The 8,208-nt window shown below is 39.6% G+C and overlaps 1 non-coding gene across 1 annotated transcript; it reads right to left on the bottom strand.

Annotated features, from left to right (window-relative positions):
* Window positions 1-1,292: 1,292 nt before the first annotated feature.
* On the bottom strand, window positions 1,293-1,399 carry LOC117275837 (small nucleolar RNA R71). The gene has a single exon (XR_004506056.1). It is a non-coding gene; the product is annotated as a small nucleolar RNA R71 (small nucleolar RNA).
* Between the last annotated feature and the right edge of the window lie 6,809 nt (window positions 1,400-8,208).

Here is an 8,208-nt window from a genome sequence, read left to right on the forward strand (position 1 = left end):
CCAATCCATTACACATTCTTGCATATCTTCACGTGCTTAAATTGGTTCATCTTTTGAAATTAAGACTTAATCAAGAGATGAGCTTTTGCTGAATGTGTGAACTAATAATTAAGTGAATTCGAGAGACTCGCTTAAATATTAGAAGTGAATTATCTAGATTTAGATCCAAAACAATTACCTTGCACCTATCCTATCAACCCCTATTTTCTCCCATTGATAACTTCCTTGCTTACCTTTGTTGCAATTGTATTTAGTCGATAGTTTTAGATTCTTAGTTAATTGTAGTTAGAAATCATATAAATCTCAATTATTTATTATCTTGGATAGTAACCAAGCTAGAAACTATGATAATACTGTTTAAATCCAATCCCTATGGATACGATATTATACTATACTATATTTGATTAGCGAGCATAATTTAGGTGTGTGTTCTGAGCTCGTTAAATTTTGGCATCGTTGTCAGGGATTGGCAATCAGCAGTGTTTGAAATAGTTTTTAGTGCTAATTCAGGAATATTTTCTTTCTATTTAATTTGATTTTTCTCTTTTTATGTTTGGTGTTCTTTGACTGTGCGCAGGTTACATGTTAACATTGGTGCATGACTCGAACTTCTGCAAAGGAAGTGCTACCGTACGAGCCCGAGATAGAAAAACAAATGCGACAGCTGAGGAAGGAAGAAATCTCACCAAGATAACAGAAAAGGTTGGGCAATCCTCAACCAAAGAACTTATGGCTAGAAACGGTGAGTATAATGTAGATTTGGCTGCATGAGAGGCAGTCTAACAATAGGAAAAAGCTACACAGGATGCTGAGGAAACAGTTTTTAGAGATTCACAGATCATCTATGAAGAAGAGAGGGATCGGAGAATAGCTCAAAATCAACCCTTGGTTGCAGACCAATTCAGAAATATGGCCCCCGGGCCTGGGAGACCACTTGGCGATTATGCTAGACCAGTCTATAATCAAGGATTATCAAGTGTTAGACCACCCCCAATTGTAGCAAACAACTTTGAATTGAAGCAAGGGTTGCTTCAAACTCTTCAGAATTGTTGTGTCTTCAAAGGGAAGCCAAACGAAGATCCAAACACACATCTAATGGACTTCAAGGAGATTATGAACACCTTTCAATACAATGGTGTGTCACAAGATGTAGTGTATTTAAGGGCATTCCCTTTTTCTCTTAAAGATGATGCAAAATAGTGGCTTCAAAGCTTGCCCACTGGATCCATTAGAACTTGGGAGGAGATGACCAGAAAATTCCTTGATAATATTTCTCCTCAGCTAAAATGGGCAAGTTTGGAAGAGAAATCCATAACTTCTGCTAGAAAGATACTGAAACTGTTTTTGAAGCATGTGAGAAGTTTAAGGAGATTGTTATAAAGTGTCAACATAGCGAAATTGAACTCTGGATGCAACTCCAGGACTTTTGGGATGGATTGATACCGGCCTCGCACAGAACATTGAGCAATGCAGCTAGAAGTCCCTTGATGAAGAAGACTCCATAGGAAATAGTTACAATTCTTGATGAGTTATCTGAAGATACAAATCAATGGCCCTTTGAGAGTGTTGAAAGAAGAAGATCAATCGGTGTTCACCAAGTTGATGCTAATACATTTGTGCAGGTATAGCTTGATGCTATGGTTAAAGAAATACGAAAGCTGACCGTAGCCTCGATACAAAATGAGCCTCACATAGCTTGTGATATATGTGGAAGAGGACACCCTACTCATGAGTGTCAAGCCTCAATTGAGGAAGTAAATGTTGTGTGGAACTAAAATTTTAATGAAATGGGTTAGAGGCACCCTAGTTTTTCATGGAGTTCACCTGGAGGTACTGTGAATGCTTGGAAACAAAATAACCCTAGACCGCAGGGACAAGGAGCTTCAGCATACCAAAAGCAGTAGAGGCAACAATTTCAGCCTATTCAGCCTGGTCTAGAGGATCTAATGATGGCCTTCATTATCAAGACAGATGAGAGGCTGGATGCTCATGGAGCAGCTATCAAAGAATTGGGCACTAGTTTTCGAAACCTGGAGAGACAAGTGGGACAAATTGCAACAATATTATCTGAGAGGGCTCCAGGAACTCTCCCGGCTGGTATTGAGAGAAATCCTAAAGAAATATTGAATACAGTAACTCTGAGAAGTGGGAAAGTGTTAAAAGATACCACCCCGATCCAAAATGATGTGAAACTTGAAAAAGGAAGTGGGGAGCAGCTTAAGAATGATGTTGATAAAAAGAAGAAAGGCCTGATGAAAGCGTAGAAAAAGAAGAAGGAAGAAAAATCGAAAAGGGAAGAACATGATGAGAGTGAGCATATTCCTGCACTACTTTTCCCTCAAAAGCTATATAGAGAAAAGCTGGATAAGCAGTTTGGGAGATTTCTGGAAGTACTGAAACAGGTTCATGTAAACTTACCATTTACAGAAGTGCTCTCACAAATGTCAGGTTATGATAAATTCTTGAAGGATATCCTTACAAAGAAGCGGAAGATAGATGAGACCTCAGTGGTCAAGCTCATAGAGCATTGCAGCGTGATATTGCAAAACAAAACTCCCACAAAAGTGTGGAGATACGGGAATTTTTACTATACCTTGCTCATTAGGAACTATCAATTTTGATAAATCTTTATGTGATTATGGTGCCTCAGTTAATCTAATGCCTCTATTTATTTATCGAAAACTAGAGAAGGAGATTGGAGAGATAAGGTCAATGCCAATATCTTTGCAGCTAGCAGACCGAACGACTTTAATAGATGAGGGGATAGTGGAAGATGTGTTAGTTTAGGTAGATAAGTTTGTATTTCATGTAGACTTTATAGTGGTGAATATAGAGGAGAACAGGGAGGTCCCCCTCATCCTAGGAAGACCATTCTTAGCGACGGGTAGAGCTATATTAGATATACACGAGAGGAAACTCATGCTTAGAGTAGGTGATGAGATAGTTACTTTTGATATGAATGTGGAAAAGGGGGCACAAAAAGAAAAACCACCTGCGAGTGTTTAGTGGAAAGTGAAGGGCTCGAAGGAGAAGGTTGCACTGAGCGAGAAAGATAAGTGTGGGGTGTACCCCAAAAAGGTTGAGAAAAATCTATCTGCATGGATGTGCGCATTAGTTCGAAGGCGAGGAATGGATCCCGACTTTGACTCAGACCCCGACTAGATGTTTAGGGAAGTTTTCTTTACCTTATTCTTTTTAATTGTGTGTTATGGGGACATGCCACAACTTAAAGTGTGGGGTGGGGGATATGTTGTACGTATGTATGTATATTAGTTTTAGTTTTTTTTGTTTTGTTAGTTTTAGTAGTTAATCCATAAAAATTGAAAAGATTTTGATTTTTCTCGATGATGGATATCATCGGCAGGTCTTGAGGGATTAAAGTTGAAGGAAAAAGACAGGAAGATTTTCTTCTGTTAGGTACGTCTTTTGTGGCATATGAGTGTTGTTTCTGAGAATGAGTGAATGTTTTCTATCTTGAGTTCCTATTTGTTCTTAAATTTTATTGTGTGTGGAACTACTCTCTATTGTTGTGTGAGGGCACTTGATTCACGAAGGAAAGGTAATGCTTGACCTCTGTGTTAGAGTAAGTGAGCGGGTTATAAAAAATGCGTGGTGCTTTTGAGTTAAATCTTGAGGCGAGGATGTTATGCTATTGTGCTTAATCTGTTGTAAATATTCTTGGTGTGATGAGTTACGGGAGTTGTTTAAAAATGTCGTGTCTATATGAACTGTAGTTTGATTGCTCGATGACGAGCAATGGTTTAAGTGTGGAGTGTTGATGGTAGGCTATAAACTCATGTTTAAGTCGCCTGTTGTACTCTAATTTACTGCACTTTATTCGTTTTGAGCTTTAATTGATAGTGTTTTGCACTTATTGTGTATTTTATGCCTTGTAGGAGTGATTCTGAGCTATGTAGATGTTATGGAATGAATTCGAGTGATTTGGAGCTTTGAAGTCTGAGTACAAGCCCAAGGGATTAAGCCGGGATCGTGTTCAGGGGTCGAGAACGAAGTCTGGATGTCAAAACGCAAGCAAAATCTGTACTCTGAGAAATTTGCACTAATACGACGCACTGTGCGACGCAACACTATATTTTTGGTTGCCTGATAGAAGTTGAGCTCTCTCGATTTCCCCACTAATGCCCTACATGGCGCGTCGCCCCATGCGGCGCGCCTGTGCAAATTTTACAGAGCCAATGTCCTATTTCGACTAGCAGAAGGTGGTTTCGTCTAGGCACGACCCTACTTGGTATAAATACATGGAAAAACATTATTTTTTGGACTTTTCACACATTTTCGGCCTAAGGAGGCTAAGAAGGAGTTGGAAGAACAGGAGCAAAAGGATTTCATCATTCCTTCCTCACTCAAGACACGAGTTTGAGTTGAATTTATGTTTTCCATTACTTTAACTATATTTGTGATGAATTGCTCCATATATATGGAGTAGTTCCCTTTAGGGTTTGATGGATTTGGTATATTAATGATTGTTTGTGGATTATAACTCTAGTTTTATGTATTGAAGCATTTTTGGATGATTTAACTGTTGCATCTATTATTCACTTGTTCATGTAATCGAGAGAGGCATGACTTGTGATATCTTTGCATTATATTGTTGGTTTAGTTCATTAATTCTTCTTAGTAATCGAGAGAGGCTAGTTGAATCATTGATTAATCCTAGTTAGGAGAATAATCGAGAGAGGTTCTCCTAAAGACCAATCCACTACGCATTCTTGCATTTCTTCACATGCTTAAATTGGTTCATCTTGTAAAGTTAAGACTTAATCGAGAGGAGGAGTTTTTGCTAAACGTTTGAACTAATAATTGAGTGAATTCGAGAGACTCACTTAATCATTAGAAGTGAATTATCTAGAGTTAGATCCCAAACAATTATCTTGCACCTATCCTATCAACCCCTATTTTCTCCCATTGATAACTTTCTTGCTTATCTCTGTTGCAATTGTCATTAATTAATAGTTTTAGATTTTTAGTTAATTGTAGTTAGAAATCATATAAATCTCAATTGTTGATCATCTTGGATAGCAACCAAGCTAGAAACTACGATAATACTGTTTAAATCCAATCCCTGTGGATACGATATTATACTATACAACATTTGATTAGCGAGCATAATTTAGGTGTGTGTTCTGAGCTCGTCACTTTCAAAGTTTTCTTTTTAAGCATATATATACTAACACTAATTTCCAAAAGGCTTTTCTTTCAATCCATCTTCTTTAAACCATACTCCCCCTTTGTAGAAACTATGTCCTAATATATGGTAAGCTTTACCCTTAGAACACTAGTTAAGGCATGGTACAAATAATTAATTCCAAGTCTAGTCTAAGTCCTATGGAGCTACCTCAGGTAGATTTTAAGGGGTGCCTAACACCTTCCCCTTAGAAGAACAAGAACTCTTACCCATGATCTCATCGGTTAGTAGACCAATAAAGAATATAAACTTAAGTAATTAAATAGGTTCCCTAGTATACCTTTAAATATTAGGTGATGACTCTCTTTTATCAACAATAGAGAAACCACAAGTTGAAGCTTGTTTTGACTAGTGTAAAATAGGGCGCAATAACATGGCGACTCTGCTGGGGAATTTCACACTTAGGTTCTGACCTTAGAAGACTTAGACTAAATTTGGCATTTAGACTTATTTGTATATTGCTTTAATTGTAGATTAAATTTGCAATACATGCTTACCTGCTTTATTTTCTCCTTATGCTTAGTATCATGATTATTATTGCTACACCCTTATCTGTTACTGCTTTATATATACTGTCATCACATTGTTTCCTATCGAGTCTTGGCAGTACACTATCACACATAATGGCACGCGAGGGTTGTCTTTTACACCCCTCCAAACCTTCTTTTCAAAACTCTCTAGTTTTAGAGAATGGCTTTGTAAGGTCAACTGACATAACTTCTCACAGCCGTCCTTCCAACTAAAAAGTATGAAACACTCTACTCTAGCAAGAATATGTCATACTGCATAAACCTTGGGTGAGTCGGTCCTTGGTATCGACACACAATTAGGAAACCACCCTAATGTCAACGGGTCATGCACCCAAGATTTCTATAGAAAGACAAACAAACCTGATAAGACACTTAAAGATCCGAAGCAAACACTTACCAAACACCTTTCTTTTACCCATTTCAGAAAATGGAAATCAACCAAAACATCCTTGAGATTACCATGATGGGAGCGCCATAAAAGTTGAAGTAATGGTGGAAGAACATTCGCCGGGAACACGGAAATGATATTCAAACACACTTGGGGGCACTGACCGCTTTGCTAAACATCCGAGCAGACAGGGTGCTCACTCGCCTGTTGATAGAGTTCTGGGATCCGGCTAAGGTGGTGTTCAAGTTTGCCGACTATGAGTTAATACCGACAATGGAAGAAGTTACTAGTTTCACGGAGCTGCCGTTAAACGGATGGAAGCCAATATTACCAGTTATTATGCCCGGTTACAGGTTCTTGGATGCTTTAGGCCTGGCCAACAATCGGGGTCTGAGAAATATGGAGGATGGATGTGCGAGCCTCGACTAGTTGTTTGACAGATTTGGACATCGCGGAAGCTATGAATGGTATTCGGGAGAATTTCAGTATGATCAAGCAACATTGGAGAGTCTTAGGCCTATCACCTTCTCATTGGCACTGTTGGGATTATTGGTCTTCCCGCAGAGAAGGGGTCGAATCAACATCAACTTATTACCCGTGATTCTGGAAACCTTCTGTGGAAACCTTCAAGCTACTTTGGTGCTGATGGTGCTAGCTGAGATGCTGAGGGCTTTGTCTGCATGTACACGAGGGTACAATTTTAAGGGTTGTAACTTGCTGCTTCAGATCTGTGCAACAAAACATTTCTTCCAGCGAGAGGCCACCATTGACTACTTTGTGGGCGCAACAACATGATCAGCAGTCACAACGAGAGGATAAGACATTGGGTCTCCCCACATGGGCAAGAAGAGTGGACGGAAATGCTGACCAATCTAAGTGGAGAATGGGTCAACCGGAAGCTACCATGGTTAGGTGGAAGAGAAATCTTAAAGACTCCTCAGAAATACTTCATTGTGCTGATCGGACTTGAGGACATCCAACCATACTCACCCGTGTGGGTTCTCAAACAATTTGGGATGAACCAGGATGTGCCTCTATGGACAAGGACGGTGCTATGCGAGGATGAGTACAACGGACAAATTTCGATCCCTAGGATAAGAAGCCTCCAAGAAGAATGGAACGACTTGGTCACAATGCCGATGAGTCAAAACTCATAGTGCACTCCTGAGCATTATGTCTAGATCAACGAGGAAGACAAGCTGGCCCGACCAAGCAGAGAGGGTATAGCCTAGCTGGAGGACACAGTGGCTGCTTTGCAAATCTACCATGAGATTCTGCCACATTACCTTGTGACTACCTCAATGCATCGTCAAGTGGTCCCAGGATCCATCGATCACATGTTGCCACCTGCTGAAGACAATGACCGGGTAGTGGAGTGCATCCAAATAGAGTCTAGTAGAGATCCAGAAGAAGGGTCGGAGTTCAACGATGACGAGGAGGAGTTTGAAGAAGACCTAGAGAAGGAACCAGAAGATGAAGAGGAAATGGGAAATGATTCCGGGGACGGTTACTAGAAGTTGGTTGATTTTCCTTTCTTTCCCACTTTGTACCCTTCCCTGTTTTCTTTTTATTTTCCTAAAGGGCAAGTTGTTCAAGCCCATACAGTTCTATGAAACAATGATGTAATCTTTGTTCCCACTTATCTCAGTCCAAATTATCAATGAAAACAAACTTGCTTAGGATATAAATATGTTTAGTCTAAATATTTGTCAAACATCTGTGATTTAGGCCTACCTCCGACAATGAGAGGTCCCATGAATTCTATGAAAATGCACTAGCCTTAATGCGCGAATTAATTGCTTTGTGCAATTTCCTGCTTGTATAAATGAAGAAGCTGACTCTTGTTTCTTTTCTTTTCTTTCTTTTTATGTTGTTCTTTTGCTTTATTATTACCCCCCAAAGAAAAGTTGGTTTGTGTCGACCTAAAACTGGCGGAACCACCGTACAATCTAAGATCAAAGGGAAAGATGTCAGCTACAGATAACCCGACTAAACATGCTCTGGTCATAGCCGACAACCCGGGGCAATCGGGGGAGAAGGACGATACCAGTAATGATGAACACGTGGCCAGGATGGCCCAGAAA

Source organism: Nicotiana tomentosiformis, chromosome 7 (assembly GCF_000390325.3).
Source record: "Nicotiana tomentosiformis chromosome 7, ASM39032v3, whole genome shotgun sequence".
NCBI lineage: Eukaryota > Viridiplantae > Streptophyta > Magnoliopsida > Solanales > Solanaceae > Nicotiana > Nicotiana tomentosiformis.